General features: G+C 41.7%; 1 protein-coding gene across 13 annotated transcripts in view; it reads right to left on the bottom strand.

Annotated features, from left to right (window-relative positions):
• NFASC (neurofascin) overlaps nt 1–18380 on the bottom strand; it is a 185333-nt gene extending 166953 nt beyond the window's left edge. For 6 of the 13 annotated variants that reach the window (XR_014221161.1, XM_082228118.1, XM_082228119.1 and 3 more), the window contains exon 1: nt 1312–1472. The gene's annotated coding sequence lies outside the window, so the exon portion shown is untranslated. Of the gene's footprint in view, nt 1–1311; nt 1474–8620; nt 8688–18176 lie in introns of those variants that run through there. The other 7 variants (XM_082228117.1, XM_082228116.1, XM_082228120.1 and 4 more) reach the window with 4 other exon arrangements.
• Nucleotides 18381–23838: the final 5458 nt, after the last annotated feature.

The raw sequence follows: 23838 nt of genomic DNA, 5'->3' as shown, positions 1-23838 counted from the left end.
TTCTGGACCATCAGATCCTAAAATACAAAGCAAAGCAAAAGGACCAAACAAGGGCAAGGGAAGATGGTGATTTGACATGGTATTGTCAAGGTTCAGCCCTCCCCAGACCAAGGCAACAGGACCCCACCCCCTCAGCAGATCTCTACTGCCAATAACCCTGAAGATCTGTTGGATCTGCACATCCCTGCCTCAGGCCCCTGGGATTCTGACTGGCTCCCAGACCCTCTTCCATCTACCCCAGAGTCACAGAAGCAAATGAGATGGTGAGCCAGGCAGAAGCTTCAGATACACCGCTGGCTGGCTGCACGTGAGGCTTCTCAGGACAAGAGGGGAGTGCTTGGAAGCATTAGCCTAGATCAGGGCCAGGAATAGGCAGAACCTCCAGCTCTTGTACAAGCTTCCGAGCCGAATTTCTTTGCTAATGTGTCAGCCTTCCTGACCTGAGGAATATAGATGGGAGGGCTTGCTGGCAAGGGCACGTTAACCTTGCTGGAAACCACAGGAAGGGAGAGTGCTCCTGTGCTCATGTTCTGCTCCCTAGTTTCCCACAGGCATCTGGTTGGCCACTGTGAGAACAGAATGCTGGCCTGATCCAACAGGCCGTTCTTACATTCTTAGCTGCTCCATGTGGCAAGGTCCCCCCCCCCCACATGGTGACTCTCCTTACTCGGCTGTCATAATTTGCCATGAAGATCCTCTGCCTTGTGCGGAGAGGTTCCATATCAATGACAGAAAACTTTGCCGGTGATAAATTAACTCTCTCTGACCAATAGAATCCATATGGTGAGCGGCACTATGACTGGGCAAAGGGAAGCAGCACATGTAAGCATCTTGCTATGTGTAGACGAATCCTTGATCTACTAAATCCGATATAAGAACTTCTGTTTTGTTTTGGTAATACTAACACTCAAAATGGTGGTTCAGGGCGGGGGACTCCTCATAATTCACCAAAGGTATGGGGAGGATCAGAACTGCTTACATTTTGTTCATCTACTGTCCATATATACTAACCACACTTCTCTGTGTTAATGAGGGCCCCATACCTGCATACACTGTGTATATACTGTATACACAGAGGGGTTCCTCAGTAAATATATGACCACTAAGACATAGCCAGCATCTGAGGATGTGGCCCCACTTCCCCATGTAGTCAGTAGATGTATGCAGGCAGAACATCTGAACAGTCCAAAGGTCTTAGGACAATAAGTTGCTTGTCTATAGGTAGTTTCACAGCTCTAATGCCAAACCAAGGATTTTTCAAACTTGAGGATGGTAGAGTTAGAGAAGACAGAGCCATAAAGCGCCTCTTACCTTATCAAAACGGGTTGCTCACGTGTTGGGTGACCAGAAGAACTGGCAGGAAGCCACAGAGCCCATCTTCCATGGCTTCTGACCCAATTCCAGTCAGCAGAGCTCAGAAGGCACTTGGGGAATGTTACTCTTTGATAGTTTGTGGCCAATAACTTGGTGATCTCAGCCTAGTGATGGTCAACATCACTACATCATAAAATGTGTTGTCACAATTGATGCTGTGGTTAGTGCTCTCAGAGGCCCAGAATTCAGAAAGATTCCAGTTAAACTATCATTTACCCAAAGGGTTAAAGTCACCTTTAGTTATGGAAATAGCCTAGGCTTCCCATGTCATGTTTACTTAATAGAGCTGGTGGAGGTGGGGTGGGGTCATTGCTAAGAAGGCAAGGTGGTTTAAATCTCATATAAGTTGTGCACTCATTTGATAGAATGGTGGCTTGCCTAAGTCTACTAAATTCTTCCCCTTTCTGCAGTACTAATCTACCTTACAGGATTGTTGTTACAAATAATGTAAGGTAAATGTAAAAGGTAAAGGACTCCTGGATGGTTAAGTCCAGTCAAAGGCGACTATGGAGTGCGGTGCTCATCTCGCTTCAGGCTGAGGGAGCCGATGTTTGTGCACAGACAGCTTTCCAGGTCATGTGGCCAGCATGACTAAACCACTTATGGCACAAAGGAACACTGTGATGGAAGCCAGAGTGCACAGAAACAACATTTATTTTCCTGCAGCAGCGGTACCTATTTATCTACTTGCACTGGTATGCTTTTGAACTGCTAGGTTGGCAGAAGCTGGGACAGAGCAATGGGAGCTGACCCCCTTGCACGGATTCGAACTGCCGACCTTCTAATCGGCAAGCCCAAGAGGTTCAGTGGTTTAGACCACAACGCCACTCGCATTCCTTCACGGATAATGTACATACATTGAACTATCTAACCTTTTTATCACATGCTATTACCATTGTGTGTGTGTTTAGTTATATATGAGAGAATATATGAAGAAAGACCAAACAGACTTTTGCTGAAGGTTAATTGCTGTAATTGCTGAGGGTTAATTGCCAAAGAAGACAGGAGAGAGATGAAAGACTCAAGGATTGGAGGTGCAATGCCTCTGAATACCAGTTACTTGAGAATATGAGTGGATAGTGGGCCTTTGTGCTCATGTCATGCTTATGGACTTTTCATGTACATCTGGTTGGCAACTGTAAGAACAGAGTTCTGGGCTAGATAAACTTCTGTTCTGATCCAACAGGACTATTCTTCTGTTCTTACATAGTATAGAGAAGTTTTAAATGTTTGATATTTTACTGTGTTTGATGTTTTAATTCACTGGAAGCCGCCCAGAGTGGCTGGAGCAACCCAGTCAGATGGGTGGCATATAAATTATTATTATTATTATTATTATTATTATTATTATTATTAAGACCTTAATTTCAAGATATGTTAGCCTATCCATGCTATTTATTGAGTCCTGTCTGGGGAAAAGGCAGGGTATAATATAAATATAAAATATAATAATTTATCCAACCCATATTAACCTGAGGAGCTTGGTATGTTTTTCCTCAACTGAAGCACAGAAGACTGTGTAATTTGCTGTGGGAATTTATCAAGTAGGGTATTTAGCTGAGCCAGCAAAGCCCTAGGCCTTAAAATGTCTGACTCACCTTTCTCAATGAACAAAATGGACTGGATTGTTCCACTGCAGTGAGACAGGATACTTGTGCTAATTTTCAAACATCCCCAATGGGGTGAAAAAGGAAAGGGATCAGGAAAAAGGTAGTTTGTCTGAAAGACAAAGCATTATAGAACCTCAAGACTAGTCACCACTTATTAAGTATTGAACATTCTCTTCCATGGCATACTCCTAGATTTAACAAAGAAAGTGGAATGGATTATTATTTTCCTTCACTCCCCCATCCTAGACCTCTGAGTGCAACCTAAATTTAAAGCAACACTCAAGAAAGTTACATTCTCATAGGGCACAACAATGCTAAGTTATTTGTGACCATGTTTTAAGTGGGGTGATGCAAAAGATTTTCAGATGTGGAACACCATAAGCATTTGGTCTGTCAAAGAAAAGAGTTTGCAATTTGCTCTATTATGTAACCCACTGTACTTCCTCTAAGAACACTGAATTCTTTACATTTGAGGTGAAATCAAATGGCAAACATCCTTTCAAACTACCAAAACGATTACACAATGCTTCAACATCCTCAAGAAAAACACAATTGCTATTTAAGTCCATGCAGCCAGCTACATTAAGGCTCAGCTACCAAATGTGATCTGACAGGGTGATATTTGCAATGCAATTAACTGACTTCAAGAATACCATGCACCTTATTGTTAATTATATGTTTGTGAAATACTACAGTCTTACTTAAAGACTATCTTTCACTTTGGCTTTGTTGGCTGGTTCTGAGCATCACCGCTCATCACAATAGCTTTGAAATTCAGAAGAAATGCACTATATGCTTCACGGCTTTACAGTAACAACAAAAATTTAATTCTACAATATATGTAATCCAATTGGGCAAAGATAACAAGAATTTTAATAATAAGAATAAGAATAATAAGGATAATAATAAATTGTCTAGTAGTACCTTATAGACCAACTAAATTTGTTCTAGTATAAGTGTGCATGCAGACAAAAGCTTATACCAGAACAAGCTTAGTTGGTCTATAAGGTGCTACTGGACAATTTAAAAAAAAAAAAAAAAATTATTTCGACTGCGTCTGGCCAACACAGCTACCTACCTGAATCAAGGATTTTAAGAGACCAGAACAGACTAGTCAATGTATCATTTCTACCCTGTTGGGGGGGGGGGGAAATCACCTATACTTCTTTGGTTCAAGCATAGAAGTCTGCTAGAAGGCGGAGAGAGAAATTAGACAAACTGCCTTCCCATAAACAAGTTAAAGAGAGCCCAAAACATTCAGAGTCAGGTATTGTACTATTTATGTAGTGCCATGCACATAAATTACAATACGTCCTGGAACATCCCCCCCCCCCCATAACATCTATAATACACAATACATGTTTTGTTCTTTAATAGGCCTCCTGAAATATTGCCTCTGGTGTTTGGGTTTATTTTAGAGCAAACATAAGGAGATAAGAAACAAGGTTGTTCTCAAAGCAGAAGGGTGATTCATACCTTTGTGAAAAGTGAATGAATGGCCCTGCTTGACAATCCCAGGAAGAAAAGCTAAAGCGCCATCCAGGACTAGCAGTGCTGAAATCTTTGTAACAGCACTTCATAAAGGACCGTAGTAGCAGAACAACCGTGGGGCATTCTCCTGCTATGTACTTAAACCAGAGTCATTTAAATGAGAGAACTTCAGGGACTTCACAGGCACAATCATAGGTAGACAGGAAGCTGCCTTATACCAGATCAGATTATTTGCTTGGCTAGCCCGGTATTGCTATCACTGGCAGCAGTTCTCCAAGGTCTCAGGTAGAGGTCTTTGCCAATACCCGCTACCTAAGAGTTTCGGAGATCTCCTGCCCAGAAAGTATGTGCTCTACCACTGAGTTATGACCCTTCCCCCCCCCATGGGTGCCTATTACAAAGGCCCATTTCTCTGCCTGCTATAGACATCTGCGTGTATGTCACAAGAACTTGAGTACAAAAGCCAATGAGCTCACAACAAGCACACTTGTTACTGGGCCTGTTACAAATCTGAAAGCAAGGCAATTTAAGCAATGGCATGAGAGTACAGTTCAGCATACAGACTGATCTTTATCATAGCAGAGCCATGCTGCACCACTGAGAACATTAGCGGCTCTCATGACTTTCCACAAAGAGAGTAGTGTAATTACAACATTAGGTGCTGGTGGTACCATATATAACAGAGAGGTACAGCCTGACTAAGCGCCAGTCATCTCTGTTACTATCAGTAGAATGAAGTCAACACTATTAACGCACTACATTAATGTCAGCTACACAATAAAACCTAATAGAGCACATTGCCAGCAACCTACAGATTTTTAAAAGCTATGCTAGCATCAACACTGATGTTTATTCAAAAGTGGGCCTATGTTCTAGCTATGCAAATATGTGAAAGGTAGAAGATGTGCCTAATATGCTGCTGCCTGTGCTCCGAAGGACAGGTTACTTAGAATTATTTTAATTACACTTGAATGACACAGGATCTTGGAATTGAAACTAGAAAGAAGCACTCTCAAAGGATTCAGCACCCTGGACAGTTAATAAGACTAGTGTTGCCCTTTCCCAAGAGCCCTAATATTTCAAGGTAAAAAGGTGGCTTTAGATAATATGCATTTCTTACATGGCAAGGCTATTTTCCACATCAGCACAGGGATCTCCCACTCCACTCAAATGCAGAAAGGGTCACACATCTGCGTCATCATACTTCTGCACAACAATGCCAGTCAGAGGGGGAATATTTATTGCTTGCACTGCAAAATTGTCTTAACCTTCTTCATAAAAATCTAGGAGGATTTCAGGGTATAACTGCAAGATTCTTGAAAGCAGTACCATCTGAAAGCTACTGTTATGTTTTCAAAAGACATTTCCCTTTGGAGAAAGCTCGGGAAAGATGTTTTCCCCTGGAAAGCTTTGAAACATCAATTCACTATATACATTGAGAATCATGTTAAATCCCTTAACATCCAAAGCTTATCTTCTCTTCATTATGGCTCTTGTCCAAATGAAATCCAAAGCATCCTTTCTGTGTCAAGTCATGGGGTCTTTTCATTCAGAACAGCAAGCAGAGGATCAGCTTTCTCTAAAACCAAAACCAGAATATTTGTGCTGCTGAATATGCAGCAACTACATTGCCTTTGGTAGCACTTGGCTATGTATCAATTCTCTATGCATACATTGCTGCCCAGAGTGTTCTGAAAAATGGGTGGGATATAAAATGATGAAATACATAAGATTGCCTGCAGGCTACATCTGAGCTCTATTCAAATCGCAACATGATACTGAAGGTGTCACAGACACAGGAATTGGCCTAGTTGAACCAACACTTGATTAGAGAGAAGTGATACAATGAATATTAAGTGGTATGATTCTACAACTCAGACTAGCTGTCTGCATAAATATAATCAAGATGGTAGTATTTTACTAATGGGGTGGGGGTGGGGGGGTATAGGGAAGAATCCTCCAGGTGCAAAATGCTGTGCTTATTGAGTCCAATGTATTCTGATTACAGTACATTCTTCAAGGGCACTCTTAAGCAAAACAAACTTGAGTCTGTGGTCCCCAACTCTATTGCAAATGATTGGAAAATAATTGAGGTCAACACATTTATTTCATCCGCTTCTCCATTATTTGGTACCTTTGCATTTTTCTTTTATTTGATGCAACACCAAGGATGCAACACCAAGCAAGCAAATGTCTGCATTTGTCTATATTCATAGGACCCTCTCCCCACATATAAACCTCCTAGTTTAAGATCTGCTTTGAGGCTTGCAGAAGATTACATGGGTGGGACTGAACATGTGACTGGAATTGTATGGAGCACCTCCACAGGCAAATCAATGAAGCACCAACATTCTTAAAGGAAGACAGTTTCCATCTTTCAAAAAAATTCCAAAGATTTTAAAGGGTGATGTGTGGTTTTGTTGCTTTTATCTTGTTGATCTTATAGGAGGTTTTTAAACTGCTCTGTTGATTCCGATACCTGCTGCTGCTTTGGATCTGTTGATTTCATTTGTTTTATTATTTGGATGGCTTCTATTGTGGGCAGCTCTGAATATTTTTAACAGAGAAAAGTGACACATTAATAATTCTGAATTAGATTAATTGGGATATACAGGGTGTTAGGAGAGAGGTAGTACCTCTGGTGGGGGACATGTAGTGCTCCTTCTGGGGTAGTTTGTCCCCCTTTGTCCCCACCCTGCACTCTGCAATCACCTAGAAGTTATTGCGACAGCAGCCACACCACAGAAGCAACTTCAACTGGCTGGCTAAACGAGGTGAGGGGAGCTGATGGGTCTCAAACCATACATGAGTTAAGGACCTCTCCTGCATATGAAGACAGGCTCTGGCAGATTGATCAGACGAGACCAACAGTCAAGAAGGCAGTTTCTGCATGTTCAGTAGAGAGGACAGATAGGGCTTGTCAACCTGGGAAGGTACCCCATTCAGGAGAAGGAAAACATTGACCCTAAATCTCCACTGCCTTGCAGAATATCTTTGGGAGAAGAAAAGGCCAAGGAGTAAACTCTACACAAATCCGGAGTTGAGTCCCTAAGACAGTTGGATGGTGCCTTGTATGCCTCCTTCTGGCAGCTCCTGCACCCAAGCTGGTGCTAATCGTATTGCTCTGCTTTCCTTTGGACCATATCTGTGAGGCTGAGAAGGCAGGGTCTTATCGTCTGGGCACCCCAGAATCTCCATACACACAGCCCTGGGCTTGCGCCCCAGGGGAGGCCACTTCAGTGCCGCTAATGCAGTGATTTGACTTCACCTCCAGAGGTGCACTCCACTGTCTCTCGAGACAGATGCCAACAACAGATGCATTTCGATATACCCAATGGACTTCCCTGAATTCCCTCTGTTACAATTATAGAAATAAGGTGGGTCCTAAAATATGGAACTTAAGTGCCAAAAGTCAGAGCAAAAAGGTGTAACACAGATCTGTATGCATAGGAGAGCTGCAGACTGGTACTTTATAATGTGTCATGTTTGTAAATGGTGTTTTGGAGACTTCTGGCATGTTGGGTGCATCTGTTACCTAGATTAAAGCATTTAACAAGCAGCACATGCTTCTGAATGCATTAGTGCATACTCCAGCCGGCTTTAACTTCACACAGTGGTACCTCAGGTTAAGTACTTAATTTGTTCCAGAGGTCCGTACATAACCTGAAACTGTTCTTAACCCGAAGCACCACTTTAGCTAATAGGGCCTCCTGCTGCTGCCACGCCGCCACAGCACGATTTCTGTTCTCATCCTGAAGCAAAGTTCTTAACCTGAAGCACTATTTCAGGGTTAGCGGTGTCTGTAACCTGAAGCGTATGTAACCTGAAGCGTATGTAACCCGAGGTACCACTGTATAATGTATAATTGTGTTTCCTTAAGCAACTCTGGGAACTGTAGTTTTATAGAGGCACTGATAATTCTGTTGGAGAGTCTTCCTTGATTTCAAGAGTAGGTTGGTGGCGCTATTACAACTGTATATGGCAGTCGCACCCTAGGTACACCAAGCATGTTTATAGTATAGTTTACTGAATGTTAAAATGACTGAAGCATAGGATAAACTGGGGGTGGAAATCTTTGATTGAATTGGCATGGGATATGCTTGCAGAAATAGCTTTAAAACATACAAGCAAACTGACACCCTTACCTTAAATGCTGGTACAGGGCATTCAAAGCACAGCACATGCAGATTGACAGTAAGTCAGAGAAAATGCCTGCAGAAGTTGAGATAAGGGAGAAGGAGGATAGAGAAGTATCAACTCTTCAATCTTGAATATATAGTTGGTAGCTGCTTCACATGGGCCATTTCTTACCACACATGTGAAAAGGAATGTGGGGAGAGGAAGCAAAAACCCTGGTATCTATTTTGACAGGTATGAACACATGTGGAACTGATGGCAAAAGACTTACAGTCCCCTGCCACCACCCACGTTCACTCCCCTACCTCCCCATTCCGCTTGCTGTTTAATTACACACACACTTCTCAAAGCTCATATAGAAAGCTTACTCAAAGAGTAAGCATACCAGAATTACTGTGCATTTTCCTGCTTCCTGTTCCTCCCTTGCCTCCTGAGATCTTTCAATAAGCTGTTTCAGAAGGGAATTATAAAACACAACATCTTGTACAGCACTTAATACAATTCAATGTGCTTAATAAGCTCATATTAAAAGGTAATAAAGGAATAACTGCCCCGCAGTGTGCTATCCTAAGTAGCTTGTTGCAATCCCTACATCTGTTCTCCAACCTCACTCATTCCACACCTGCAAGCAACAAGAAAACCTTTTGCTTGAGTTAGTCACTTCCAACATTACTATTTACAGGATTTCAGGAAGCAATCGGGTTAGTATACATGCAGCCACTGAATAGTGAAGCCACTGCGGTTCAGGAAGAGGTTGATTTCTGAGGCTTCTATGCTTTTAGCCTTTTCATTTCAGCCTTTAGCCGAAACAAGAGGAGGCAGAGAACTCAAAACATGATAGTCTAGTTATGCTTTCTTGTAAAATTGATGCCAATATTAAAGTCAAACTATTTTCCATTATAAACACTGCTTGATGTATATGCTTCCATCACACACATTTATTAAAGTTTAAATATTTCATTTGGACAGAAATGTTCCTTCACTTACTTGGGAGAGAGTCTTTTAATAAATATCGGGAACTACACAGAACCTCGTGAGCTTCTGATTACTCCACATCTCTGGGATTCAGTTTTTGAGATTGAAATCATACACCCAAGACTATAGTCCTACAATTCAGTTGTGAATTCCAGGACCAAAGCTGCTTCTCATGAATCACCTTTAAAAACATTCACCTGAATCATTCATCCCATGGTATTCCTATTCATAAGGCTTTTAATCTCCTGCTTATTATCTTCTTAACTATGCACAGTAATCCCTATAAGAGGTCTGATACTGTAAAAGCCTCATTTTTATTTAACCCATTCCTTCATAACATTTGTTTCCTTCAATCTCAATAAAAGTATTCAATTAGCATAGCAATGACAGCAAATAAACCCACTCTGAAAGTGCTTCCAGGAGGGCTCATGCAACCATCCCAAATGATTGAGAGAAAGAACTGGGAACAGGTAAAAGGATGCAATTAAATATTTATAGTTTTACAGTTATTTTTTTTATTTAACAAGAATCATATAGAACTTAATTGACAGTTACACATGAGTTACTAGGGAAATGAGCAAACCTATAGCCCTTGATGGTTCGCTTTAAATACTATTACTAATCACACTATTTCCAACATGATAAATAAAGGAACTAATGAGCTTTGATAAGATACTGTCTCACTGACTGCTTTCATATTGCAGTGCTTTTATGTTCTTGATTTATTTTATTGCAATTTAAACTTTTTGGAAGCTGCTCTGTTGAAGGGTTTGGGTGGGGAAGGAATGTTCTACCTGTGGGTTCTGACAGGCTGTTTTCGGGGGAATTAACATGGGGGGTGGCAGATCTTAATAAAATACAATACCCAAGGAAATTTAGGGAACAGGAAAGGCTGTGTACACACTATACCTTTAAAACACATTTTGTTGCTCAAAGAATTCTGGGCACTGTAGTTTACTCCTCACAGGGTTACAATTCCCAGCAACCCCTACAGTGCCCAGAATTCTCCAAGCAAAATGTGTTTTGAATGTGCTTTCAATAGTGTGCAAACGGCCTAAGCATCCATGCCCAAAGGACAAGACAAAGATAAGATCTGCTAGTTTTTTGTTTTCATTCTGATAAACAGATTGTTTTGATGAAGCCTGTAATCCTAAAAACACATACCTGAGAGTACACCCCTTTGTATTCAGTGGGGCTTGCTTCCAAGCAGACACACACATGCTTGCCCTGTAATTCTGGCAGCAAGAACAGCCAACTAGGTGCCTTTTTGATATGGGACTGGCACTGTAGAACTTTGTTTGTGTATTAGGGGGCCTCCCCTTTGCACAGAAGCAGAACAAATCAAGATTAGCCCAGCTTAAAAGAAAACCCCAACTAAGTGCAAAACAAAAGATAACAGGTGGATATGACAGACAGACAGGCGGAGCAGGAGACAATGCCCATCAGAACACTAGGCAATGATCTCAGCACTGCAGCTGCCTAACTGCTGTCAAGTGAACAGATCCGCTGTAGGGGACCTGTTAAGCAAGGATGGATGTGAAACTCTCTAATTAAAACCCAGACCATGCAATTTGATCTGCCCAGTTATCCTGTTTGTGAATATGCAAACACAGATATACACACACTCCACATACAAACCACAGCAGGTATTGTGAACAAGAGAATGGATTAGTCGTTAAAATCACAGAACGGTATGAGCCCCCCTGCGACTAAATGAAAAAAAAATTAAAATATAATCAGTTCTGACTCTTTAAAAGAAGTCTTAAGGAGCCAAGGTCTAAAAACCACAGAGTTCAGTGAAACAAATTAGAAGCGCGCCTTGGTGAACAGATATTAAAACACGCATTAGCTTCTGCAGAGAGAGCATGAGCTGCTCACCAGGCAAAGGACACAGCTGAGTCAGTGAAAATGAGAATGTGTGGCACAGAGAATGAGCCAGTTCATCAAGTCAGTTGCATGATGCCAGCCTGCAGCAATGAAATATAGCACAGAATAACCAGGCAGCACCTCTGTGAATATATCAAATTGCTGCTATCATGTTTTTAAAGATCCATGAAGGGGCAAACGTTGAATATTAGTTTAGAGATAGCTGCCTGACAGGACAATGGGGCTTTTAGTCTCCTTCTACACCTTCTAGCAGGGCTTTAATTATTGCATGGCAGACAGAAATACTAACAAATGCAGCTTTCCTACATCTCAATCTTAGGAAAGTCTACACACTCTAAATTTCTGACTACCATATTTAACAGCAGAAGAGCATTACTACAAAAGAGGTGCCCTTCCTGGTAGGAATGGTGGCATCTGGAACTTTTCTAGACCTACCTCAAGTTTCTTCTGTAGAAATAAGTGTAAAAGTGATGTAACACACACAGTCACAGACCCTCCAAGTGTCCCTATTTTCCAAGAATGTCCCTGATTTAGAGAAGCCTTCCTGGTTTCTGATTTGATCCTGAAATGTCCCACTTTTCCTTAGGATGTCCCTATTTTCATTGGAGAAATGTTGTGGGGTATGGAGTTATCCGATTCCCAAGCCATCTGAAGGCAATCCTGTACAGGGAAGCTTTTTAAAAATGTTTAATGATTTATTATGTTTTTATATATGTTGGAAGCTGCCCTGAGTGGCTGGGTCAACCCAGTAAGATGTGTGGGGTATAAATGGTAAAATAATCATTATGGACTACTTAATTGGAGAAATGTTGGAAGTTATGCAGTCAGTGTAACCACTGATATAAGTAAAAAAAAGTGATCCTTTTCCCTCATGGGATATCCAATAGCCCATATAGAGTCCTTTTGTAGGTTCTCTATCAGTAGGAGAAAATAATAGAGACCAACCAGAGAATACTGAGAAGCAAAGCAGCTAGTAAGCCTGTTCTTTATTGACTGTTGCAACAGGGTGCTTCCCCCACATGCAGAAGAGAGGAGAAAGACCTCAATCAATGGCGCACAAGGCCTTATATATCCATTTTGCAATTCCCTGCCCTGGAGCTCAAGACCACCCCTCCATACATCATACATACATCACAGAAAAGGCGGTCTACAACATAAATTTGAATGCTGTTGTTTTTCCTGTCTGCCAGGTTATATGATAATGCCTTATCTGAGTGCCTTTTCTGGTAGTCTGGCCATTCCTTTGAGATGGTAATTACTTAATTCCTGAGACAATGGGAAGGTTTTTTTTCATTTCCTCCCTCCTTGCAGAGAAACATTTGGTCAGTTTGGGAGTTAAAATGGTTTCAGGACTGTCTTCCTGTGCTGCCTCAGACATGTGGTCCATATATCTATGTACGTGTTTGCTTGGTACATCCATGAACATTTATTATACATCTAAGACCTTAAAAAACTTATAACACCATTCAGCTGGTGGGTGTCAGAAAGTTGCTTCCTCACACTCCACACACTTGCTTCCTATACAGCAGGGACGTCCAACTCCCAAAAAACTGCGATCTACTCACAGAATAAAAAACTGGCAGTGATCTACCCCTTTTGGGGGGTTCAGGTCAAAGTTGTTGAGCTTTTTTAGGTAGGAAAGTCACATTTTTGAGACGAAAATGTCAAAATTGAGTAAAGGGAAAGGGGAAAAGTCGCTCACCAAAAGTTCGCTAACAAAACAATCTACCTAACAGCAAAAATTCCATCTTCCGTTCCAACGTTTATGCAAAAAAGAAGGACGGGGCGAGCAGGTGGGGTCAGATGCTCTTATGCCACCACAAAGGAAAAGGAGACCGCGATCAACCAGAACCTCCCGGGGATCGACCAGTCGATCCCGATTGACCTGTTGGACATCCCTGCTATAGAGGAACTTACACATTTAACGCTTACGTTATAGACAAGTTTGCCATACACAGACTGAAGAAAGCAGAATCACATAATGATTCTTCCAGATAATAAACCCTGGCTTGTTTCAATAAACTGCTTATTTCAATAAACTGCTGTTAAGATCAACCACAGTTTCGAATTTGGATGCAACACTAAAACTGTGATTGACTGAAAACGGAAACAAAAGTTTTTGATCTCTTTCTCATGCCCATGTTGGAGGATGGGGTGGGAGGGTGAGTAGCCACACGGACCCAAAGCTCATGGAGATCACAATGAACAATCTGCAGTTACATCCATAACAGGCCTCAAGCTGGTAAGCTGAAGCTCTTACTACACATGTCTACTAGTCCATCTGAGTTGATGCAGGGGAGGATATAATTCACATGCACACTGCTCTACAAATACAGTGGTCATTTAGGTTCAGATTATAATAATAATTGTGAACTGATCTCCTGGTATTGTTAAAAGGGAAAAGAGAAGGGCAAAAGTTCAGACATCCAAGCAACCCCTCTCTCAGGCAGTCCCTGTAGCAAATCCTCTTATATTAATACCAATTAAACAGTTTACCTAAATGGAAGTAGAGTGAGAACAATGAGGTGGTATACATTTGAGGACTGTAGGGACACCTCTGTTTATGTGTGGAGCGACTTGCTTCATAAGAACATAGGGCGATCTTATACCAGGTCTGCCTGTTGGTCCAGCTGACCTAACACTGTCTCCTCTGACCAGCATCAGCTCTCCAGGGTTTCTGATGTCCTGTCTCTTGCTTTCTGATCCTTTCTAACTTGAGGTGCCAAGAATTATGACCTAGGACCTTCTGCACACAAAGCATGTTCTCTACCATTGAGCTGTGGCTTCTCTCTTCATATTGTCCTATAGAGTTTGAAGATGCTTTCAAAGAGAATGGGCCTTTCTGTTCAGCACAAACACAAACATGCATGGGGAGGCTATCTTGGAGTCAAGCAGCTCCAAGTGGGATCCCTGGCCATGCTCAAAATGCAAGAATAATATATCCCTACTTTATATTTAAAGGCTGTGAGACATTCTGAAACAACAGAATATGCAATCTGAAGCAGCTACCAAAATGCACTGTGTTTTCTCCCTAAAGTTACCCTATATAATTTTCAGGCACGCTCAACAACCTGAATTTCTGCTTAGCCAAATGTTCTTGTTCCCCAGGCCATGTGTATTTTAAAAAGAAAGAAAAAGAGGCTGTCCTGTACTGTTCTATAATGGAGCACTATATACTGCAATTACTTTAGATAAATATAGGACGACAGAGTCCCACATTCTAGAATCTAGAGCATGAAAAAGCCTTAAGATAAATAAAATGGATTTCCTGCCATAGTGCCCCTGCTATCACATTCTATCAGTCCCAGGGAACACCAAACACAACAGGCAAATCAGGCTTCTTAAACTTTAGGAGGTGCTTTGCCTCCGTTGATTATTAGAGTCAGAAGCCATTTCTTTCTATTGCCAGTACATACTTTCTTTAGTGCACTTCATTTTCATGGGAACATAAAGAGACGGCAGTTGGTATTTATTTATTTAGAAAGGATTAGCTACGGTAAGTTTGATTAGCACCAAAACATTCTGAGGAAACAGAGCAATCATGCTGGCAATCAATTTAGCTGTCCACTTAATGGATAAGTATTTTAGGGTAACATGGTTAAGAAAAAAAAATAAAGAGAAGTGCCGGCTTCTCAATCAAGAGATTTTTATTTTTTCTTCTTGCCAGGAGCACATAGGAAGCAGAATCCTTGCTGGTTTTGCCCTAAAAGAGCCAAAGGTACCCAAATAAGTGAGCAAGCTTCTATTCCTCTTATGCATCATCTTGATATAGTTCTTCTCCCAAGAAAGAGAGAGAAAAATCATGTCAGCCCAAAGCAAAAGGCCCAGTCTATCAAAAGTTAAGCAGAAAGTTAGCCCTTGCATACTTCAGTTACAGGCTTGTCCTCATCACAACCTTTAAGATCAACTGTCAGGGCCTTTTTTTACTATTACCCGCGTTACAAGTTCAAATAACAAGGTGTTTGAAAAAGATTCTTGGAGACTGATGAATAACTGCAATAGTCACATAAAGGTCCAAGTCTGAGCTGGAAGGATTACCTCCAAGATGAAGAATAAGTCTTTTAGTGTTGGTGTATTTACTCCGAGAATAATGAATCACTGGCTGCTAGCAGCATATTGCAGGTGTAAGTTGTAGGCATAAGCAAGTCTGCAAAACATCTGGAAGGTGCACTCTCATACAGCCAAAATGGAGCAGGCAGATCTCCCAAAGTCCATGAGACTACTTGTGAGTAAATTCACACAGTTGAATCATACACACACACATATACACAGTATATATTTATAGGAATATAACACATTCCAAAAGAAAAATAAATCTGCTACACAGGCTAGACAGGTTTCATCACCAATGGCCTTATTTTCACAGACTCATGTTTGCCATTGCAAACATCCTTTTAAAATGTGAGCACAACCTCTTAGCTAATTCTACCCACGAGAAGACTTAGGATGATTGCGAGATATTGTTATTTCATATGGGTTCTGTCTAGGTCCCCAAATCCAATTTCTGTAAAGAGGTAGAGACCCAGGGAAAAAATAGTCAGTGTGTTGGTCTAAACATACATTCATCCTGGATCTTCATATGCTGCATAAAGTTGGCCAAAAGGTTGGGGGGTTATTGATGTACTATTTTCAGAGTCGCACCCTAAAAAGGTTAGTTTTAGTTTCTAGGTAACAAATATTTTAATTGAACGTGCCATTTCATACTTGGGGCTATAAACACTGAAATAAATGCATTTCAGTGGGAGAGTTAAACATGTGTTTAACTGTCTCCCATAAAAAATCAATGGGGACTTTAAAATGTTCGATGTTAACACATAGCTGTAATGAATAGCAGCACTGGGTATTGATCAGTGTTCAGTAAGACACAAGAAGCACCTATCCCTAAACCTCAAATGTGACTGAATCAGTGGGGAAGACCCTTTCATTTTGAAAAGTAAAAAAATATATAAATATCAAAATAATCCTCTCTCAACTACTGGCAGTATTTTCCAAGCATACGTTTCAGCTAATATTGTAAGCACACTTCCTGTGTCATAAATGTTATTAAGACATTGAGAGGAGCAGCTAAATCAAAAAGAACAATCTAAAGTCACACTTAGATGAAGTTAAGAGCTGCCTATTGGGGTCCAAAGGATTCCCACACCATGCCAGTACTGGTTAAAGTGAAAGAAGATGCTGAAGGCTGATAATTCAGCAACTAGATCTTGCACTTCCTGAAGACGATAATGGAACTGAAGAGCCTAACATGCTGGGAGAAGAAAAAGTACAAATGATTCAGCACTTTCACCTCCTTGATCAATACCAACTAGGCTGACTCAAATTGCCTATGCAAAGCTCACTTCTTTTAAAATATGTCCACAACTCTGATCCTAACAGCTCATGATGAACATGGCTTTTAATACACAGCATATATTTGCCTCACCCCACCCCAGAAAATATTGTTGTAGCTGCCACACCAGAGCAAATCCCTGTATTCTAGCATCCTATTCCTATCAGAAATGAGTACCAGATGCTCCAGAAAGATGTTCTGCCCTCCCATTTTTAAAGCCATCTGACAGGCAAAGGGATACCGTAGGTTTCCATGAATCCCCAGGGGCCCCTTTAGGTCCAGAATTATGGGGCTTGAGGTTCTTGCTTGTTTTCCAACTGTGCATGCAAGATCTCTCAAGCAACCAACACATAAACACGTCACTGCTATCTGTACCACACCTGAGCCTGTAGATACATAGGCAAAATTGAAAAGAAAGAAATTGCATCAAACACTGGCCTTGATGCTTCTGAGTAGGTAGGAAAGGGGGGATGCTAGTTCAGAGTTCTAGACTGAGCATCTATAAGCTGTCATGTATCCAACACATTTTAGTCAGTTCTCCATTTTTGTTGCTTTAAATCAAAGTGAACTGAAAGACCCAAGACAGAACAAAAAGAGGAAGAATGGCCATTCAATGCATCTGCAGCTTGGTCCTGAAAGGGAGACATCTGCATCTGTATTCCAAGGGTCTTCCTACCTGGAAAAGTCACAGCATCAAGGCCTACTGAGCATCAGACAACAATTCTTCATATATGACAGGAAGCTGAATTACACAGAGCTTCCTCATGTCTGAGGGTTTTGGGATGTCTCTTCCCGGCCTCCTTGCCAGCAAAAAATAAATAAATCAGCCAGAAATGTCAAACATCTCCCCCACCCAATAGAAAGCAGGCCAAATTTCAAGAGGCTGGGTCACATCATTCTCTCCTTTACCCGCAGTAGCAGGATACTGGAGCTTGTAGCTGCCTCAAGAGTATACCCCCCCTCCAAAGCAACTCCAGATGCCCTGCTGAGGGGCAAGGGGGCTCATGAGGAGCAGAAACTGCTTGGCAAAGTGCACAGCCAATGCATGACAGGCAAGACACGGGTCTGCAGTAAGACCAGCAGCAGAGGCCAAGAAGAGCCTTTGGGGTCTGCAGTGGGGCGAGGTGTGTGCTGGGGGGGGGGGGATGAGCTGGTGGAGCCAGGACAGGAGATCAGGACGTTTGGTAGGGCAAAGGTGGAAGCTGCATCCCTTTCCTGGCTCTCTCCCTGCTTGCTTAGCTGCTGCATGACCGGAGCCGCCACCTCCTGATGCCCTAAACCGGGGATGCGAAAGATGCCTCCATCGATCTCCCCGCCTGGGGCCGCAGCTGTCCGATGCAGCCACCTCCGTGGAGAAAGCGCGGCCGCCTTACCTGGCCAGCCGCCGCCGCCGCCGCCCGGGCTGAGTCCCCTGCCTGTTTCCCTGCCGGCAAGGCCAGGCTCACAGCTGCCTCATCGCCGCCCAGATACTCTTCGCTGCTGCTCCGCACCCGCCGCCGGGCTACAAGACCTCTCCGCCGGTGCCCCCGCCGCCGCCGCCTCCTCCCCGCACAGCTCCCATCCTTCTGCAGCGCCTTCTCGCTCAGACTCCCGCATTAGGGCAGAGACCATCGGGCGCGCGGCCGGGGGACCACGTGCGCGCTCCCGGGAGGAGCGGTGGCGGGAGTGCGCGCCAGGGCCCAGGAGCGCGCCTCCTCCTCGTTGTCTGCCGCCGCCGCCGCCGCTGCTTCCACCTCCTGCAAACAGTCAAAGCAGGCAGGCGACGCGCCACGCGGAGATTCCCCTTACTGGTCCCTCTCTCTCTCTCTCTTTCTTTCTTCCTCCTCCAGCAATTAAAGGAGTGGCGTGTCGGTCGATAAGAGGCGCGAGGCAGGGAGGAGGCGGGTGCTAATTAAGAGGGAGGAGGTGATGGATTACCCGACAGAGGAGGCAAGGGGAGAAAGTGAGAGAAGTCATTAGCCGGGGGTCTTGAGTGGGGACGATGGGTTAATAGAGGAATAGGGAAGGAGGGATGATCAAAAGCAAATGGCACCAGGTAAAGCCTCTAATAAATAATGTCGCCTCTTAGTTGCAGCAGGGGAAGCCGACAAACAGCCTTGGGACACCTGAAAGACATTTTTGTTCTAGCATATGCTTTCCTGGACTGAGCCACTCAAGTCCACAAAAGCTGATGCCATAATAAGATTCATTAGTCCTTGAGGTACCCCAGATTCTGTGTTGTAATAAAGAAGGAGTAACTAATCCAAAGCAGGGGGGAATTACATGTGGGACTGGCACAAAAAGCAAGTATTTTCCAAAGGTGGGGTTATGTTACTTGGATGCCATAAAGGCAACGAAGAGTTCTGTGGCAGCTTAAATTTATTATAGCGTAATTTTTCATGGGCGGAAAGAGAGCTTGTCGGGTAGCGTGTTGAATGGGTGGGACAATGGTCGAATTCACTTTCCACCATCATTGTCTGATAATGCACATACACCCGTGGCATTACAAGTACCTCTAAGCCTCTTTTGCACTGTTCGAAAGGTTGTTGATGCAGGATAGAAAGTGGACATTAATAGCTGCTTTTAAGAGAATGGGCGCTCCAGCTCATAGAAGCTTTACCATCGAAAAACAGATGTGGAAAGTGGTGGGAAGGGGCAGGAGGAACCAACAATGTGAACATCATTTATTGTATAGAAAGGGTGGGGGACCTTTTCAATATGTGGTGGACATGTAAAAAGGTAAAAGAATATTGGGAAATTCTTTATAATGAGTTGGAAAAAAACATTTAAAATTACCTTCCCCCAAAGACCAGAGTCCTTTTTATTGGGAATTCCTAGGTGTCAGAAAAGCTTGTTTATTTATGCAGGAACAGTGGCCTGTGTTTTGTTAGCCCAAAAATGGAAAATGAGTGAGGTCCCAGACAAAGAGGATTGGCAACTTAAGTTGTTAGAATATGCAGAACTTGCAGGTTTAACGCATAGAATAAGAGAGCCAGAAGGACATATACCCTATTTAAAGAAGCATGGGAAACATTTATTGAATATATGGAAAATAATTGGATACAACTGAAAACGCTGGCGGCATTAAGATAGATTCAACAGTGTAATTAATGTTTGAATGGTGTAAAAATGGAAAACTGACTTGAATAGTTATAGTAAAATATGCAGGAATGGAAGATATATAAAATGAACCATGGAAAGTGAAGGGAAGTCCTTGGATATCAATAAGTTTGTAAAATGTTTATTTTTAATTGAAAGAAATTTGAAAATTTAAAAGTTATACATGTAAAACAATGAACATCACTTACAAATAAAGTGGGGTTGCTTGCTGCTCCATATTTCAAGCTGCAGCTCCACAAAATGGGATCTTCCCACTTTTCCTCCAGGTGTTTGTATAGAATTGGTACATTTCATTGATCATTTTGACTTGCAATCCAAACTGGCAGAGCAATCCAAACCCTCCATTGTGTTGGGTTGAGTGGGTATGGATTGAGCTAAGATGTCCCTCTGCCCAGTTTTATGGGTCTCCACCACCCTCCCTCTGCAGAGTAACACCAGCAACACTCTGCTGGCATAGACCTCCCACTTCCACCTGCCAAGCAGATGGGTGGAAATGCTGGTGGTTAGTCCCCTGCTGGCAGGAGCCAGCAGAAAGGCTCTAGGCTGGTAGAGTAATCTGCCTGGAAAATAATGTGCAGTCTGTGACCCAAAATACTGCCACTCTAATCACTCCTGGAAACAGGCTGTCCCTGGAATTATAGTAGTTTAAGTCAAACTTGCCCAGAAATGCCACTGGAGAGACACCAAAAGGCTACCATGTGGGGAATTAGATCTCGTGGTGATAAAGAATGGCCTGCGGACCATCCGTTAAGTGTCCAAGAAGTTGTGAGGCAAAAGTATTTTTTTAAGTAGTACTCATGTTATACGTCATTCTAACACACCCTCTTTCAGGAACACAAAAGGAGAAGGTCTGGAGGTGCCACAAACAATAGTCCATCTGTAGCTGTGACATCTGAATATCTTATGGAACATGCTGGTCATGATTTGGCTGTGTTGCTAGCGTGTTACTGTAATCAAATGAGAAAAATGGCAGAATAAAATGCAGATTTTTGAAATGTGGAAGAATGTAAAACCAATTTAACAAAGCTTTCAGACTGAGCATTGTGGATACTAAGGAATAGAAATGCTCTTGGATGTGAGATATTTTTTAAACACTTCCAATATTCCGAGTGTGATGGTGTATTATTTAAAGAATATGAGTAGGTGGGGTAAATCCCAACTAAGGTACCAGGAAAAGGAGGATAAACCTTTACTGCTTGATGGTTTTCCTGCTTTGTGATGTTTATGATGAATTATTTTGACAATGTAATGTTCTCTTTAATGTACCATTATTTCATTTTAATATGAACGCATCACTGCCCTGGGACCTTCCAGTGTAATGTTGATCACAGTAGTTCTAAATAAATAAATGAAAGTTATAAATAAACATCTAAAAAAGGCTTTGTAAGAGTTCAATATTGCAGAATGTTTGAAACCTGTTCTTAGGAAGATCTGGTCTAAAAGTATCACCAAAGGTACTTTTTCTGTGCACAAAAACATGCCCTCGTATGGTGAAATCTGAGACTCCGCATGTCCTCAATTATTATCCAAAAGGCATTCAAACACAGCTCCTGTTATATGGGAATATATTCAAGAGAATATTCACCATGCAGAAATTTTAGGAAAAACAATGAATTTGTCACATCAAATTAAGTACCAAATTGAGTGAGATTCAGTTAAGGAAATTAATCAGTTAATGAAAGGAAAAGTTGACTTTTAAAAGAAAATTAAAAAAGGAGTCAGAGATGGAAATGGTGGTTAATAAACCCATTTGTATTCCAATAGCTCCTAGCCTCCTACATAAAACAGCATACCTACTTACGATTCAGAATTACAGATCAGGCTATAATCTAATCAAGTAAAAGAAGATGGATTTAGTTCCATTCATCTCGGTGGGACTAAATCATCTTAAATTCAAGTATTTCACTGTATCTTAGATAAAGTTTGCATAGTTTGCCAGAAAATATTTTGAAAATTACATATTGGAGCCTCAGGGAGCAATTCTGAGCTCAGAATCACAGGGATAGGCAATTTTGGATTCAGTGAATCTCTGGCTCAGCTGGCTGTTATCAGCTTAGCTGAGCTACACCACCATAACTACCCCATCCCAGCTCAGCTGGGGTACACACATGCTGAGTGTGTGTGTAGCAACTTCCTGTGTTTAGGATTTTTGTCAATCATCAGCTGCTTGGTCTCAGATAAATTTATTTGTAAGCAAGTTCCACTGTGTTCAATGGACTTTACTTTCTAGTAAAGCATTAAGGACTGTAGTCTCAGCAGTCAAATGTTTTGGATTCATTCAAGCTAAGGATGTGTTTAGTTACCTTCCCAAATATTTATTGTTTACAGCTACACAGCACCAGTCTGCAAAGCAGACTAAGGGCTTGGTTTTATCAAACCCTCACAACCTATTAACAAGCCTACAACCCATTGTTATTGCTTGCTATATATCAGATAATGTTCATAAATATGGGATATGATTCTAAGGTTGGCTTGGAAAGTTTGAGTCAACTAACATAATAATTTACATGGTTTTCTTCATGACTGCCCAAGTGTATTGGACTTCATAAATCCTGTTAGTGAGCAGATTTTAGTAGAGAACCAAATTATTTGAAGACTGCAACTGCTTGTACTATATTTGACAAGGCAAGTACAGTGTGATTTTTTGTGTGTGTCCCTTTCAACTATGTCCCATCTGTGACCTTTCATTTACAACGAAAGCCAAAACTCAACTGAAAGAAAGGCACACTTAAGCTTTCTAATTTCATTGGTCTTAAGTCCATCATTGGATTGTGGCCAAGGTGCTTGGGCCAAGATTTTTGTTACAGCAGAAATTCAACAACCGTCAAATGAATTCTACAGTGATTGCTGGGAAATAAGAAGCAAAGAAATCAACTACTAAACAAGAATTCCATTTCATATATCTTATATCTTCAAATATCAACTTCACAGAGATGGACCTCTAGAATAATGCTAAAATTATACAAATAACTCTCCCCCCCCACCCGATACTTGACTGCTGAGTGCTGCAAAAACAATAAAGGGCATCAACATGATATTCTCTAGATGTTGTTCAACCACAAGTCCAATCAGCCCCAACCATCATGGCCAAAGGCCAGGGATGATGGGAACTGTGGTCCAACCATCTGGCTTACCCTGATATAATTGATCACTTTGGACCCGTGCTAATAACATTTTGTATCCAATGAGAATGGCTTCTGGGATTATTCACGTAGCTTCATCTGGTTAAATCCATAGAAAAGTTTTTGTCAATACAGATCTTCAATGTAACAGTCAAAAGACTGACTCTTGACAAGCCAAAGATCCACTTCTAAAACATAAGACAAGCCTGTTTTATCATCTAGTCCAGCACCCTGTTTTTACAGCAGCTGAGGAGATGCATATGGGAAACCTGCAAACTGGACATGAGAGCAACAGCAAAAGATGATGTTCAGTTGAACATCCCCAGGGATATTTTGAACTATTTTGACAAAAATGTTAGAACTTGTACTCTGACAAATATACGATAATGAATCCCACGAATTAAAATGTTACAACTAGATGTATATTAGCCACAGAAGAGGACTCTTTCACCAGATAAGGTTTTTATAATGCTCTTGTGGGGAACAAATTAGTCTTCTTTTGGTGGAATTTGCTCATCTGGCTTCACTTGTTTGATGAAGAAAATGCTATCCCTATCCCATAAGAATCACTCTTGTCAGTCACAGGCACATTATTTGTACGCTGCTTTTTGTATACAGTATATTCAAAACAGTTCACAACAAAGACAAAAGCCACAAACAAAATATTATAAACACATTAATTAGCTCTCCATAAAAGATAATTTAAAAGAGTTTAATAATATACAGTATACACAATTTTCAAAACCATATAAACAGCAAAATACTGAGGATTATATTTTCTCCTCAAGTTCGGGAAAACATTGCCCTCAGCTTG

This window comes from Podarcis vaucheri (assembly GCF_965113315.1).
Source record: "Podarcis vaucheri genome assembly, chromosome: 6".
NCBI classification, from domain to species: Eukaryota; Metazoa; Chordata; class Lepidosauria; order Squamata; family Lacertidae; genus Podarcis; species Podarcis vaucheri.
The sequence above is the reverse complement of the archived record's forward strand: the minus strand, read 5'-3'. Positions and strand labels throughout refer to the sequence as shown.